Raw genomic sequence first — 994 nt, 5'->3', positions numbered from 1 at the left:
CAGTACACACAAAGTTCAAACACCTTCCCCCTTCTCAATGTCTTTGTTGGGAAAATCTAAATCCACTGTCCTACGGCACATTTCCATGCTGAAGGATGAAAATTTCAAAGTTGCTCCTAATGGTATCTTGCATATAAGCAGGTACAAAGAAAGGTTTGTACCTAGCCATCTGCAGAAATGGACAGAACATTACTATGTATTTTAAGTATCAATTAATAGGCCCCAAGGCATTTGCTTCATATAGCAAATGGGGAAATGTGATAGCAAAGTTAAACAAACGACACAGCATCAGACAGCTAGTCTGAACAGTGAAGGCAGCAGAATTCATCCCCAGCCTCTCATTTATAACACCTTAATCACAACACAATTCCTTCTGTATGCATATGCTTATACAGAATACATCCTTATTACATATGTTACCTTCTACACCTTCACAACCAGACGACGACTGAGGAGAAATTGCTGTAGCTTAAAGCCAATTGCATTACCCTGGCAGATGTCTTCCAGATTTCTTACTTTCATGGTATACACCTGAGCGGCAGGGCTTGTTTGACCCTTTACAGATCTGAGGAATTAGCTTTAGGGCTGACTAAACCCTCTAGGATGTATCTTAGAGGTCCATCTCCTTACTGAAAAAGGCCAGTGCATCAGAACTGCAAATGAAGCAACTGTGAACACAGTTTCATGGAGTATTGTTAGAAAAGCCCTCCCTCCCCAATGAAACCAATAGCAATGACTGTCCTCTCCTCTTGGCTTATACAACTTCAGACTTACAATGGAAAAAACATATATATATATATAAACTCCAATTAGTAGGGTCAAATCTCTCTTTTTACAATTGTGTCTCCAGAGTTGTGTCGAATCAAACTAATGCTCCAAGACCAGAACTATCACATTAATGGTTACTTTTCTTTATTATCTACAGAACCTTTTCTGGCCAAAGTAATAAAGACTCTATAGGAGTCTGATAACTTTACAAGGTGACGGCATTTCT

The 994-nt window shown here is 39.2% G+C and overlaps 1 long non-coding RNA gene across 1 annotated transcript in view; it reads right to left on the bottom strand.

The window, feature by feature from the left end:
- Positions 1-508, bottom strand: part of LOC114064357 — a 1,484-nt gene extending 976 nt beyond the window's left edge. The window contains exon 1 of the long non-coding RNA XR_003572738.1: positions 24-508. This is a non-coding gene — a long non-coding RNA (uncharacterized LOC114064357). The remainder of the gene's footprint in view (positions 1-23) is intronic.
- Between the last annotated feature and the right edge of the window lie 486 nt (positions 509-994).

Source organism: Empidonax traillii, unplaced genomic scaffold (genome assembly GCF_003031625.1).
Source record: "Empidonax traillii isolate 1590-97213 ecotype Southwest subspecies unplaced genomic scaffold, ASM303162v1 scaffold535:size1322822, whole genome shotgun sequence".
Lineage (NCBI taxonomy): Eukaryota > Metazoa > Chordata > Aves > Passeriformes > Tyrannidae > Empidonax > Empidonax traillii.
The sequence above is the reverse complement of the archived record's forward strand: the minus strand, read 5'-3'. Positions and strand labels throughout refer to the sequence as shown.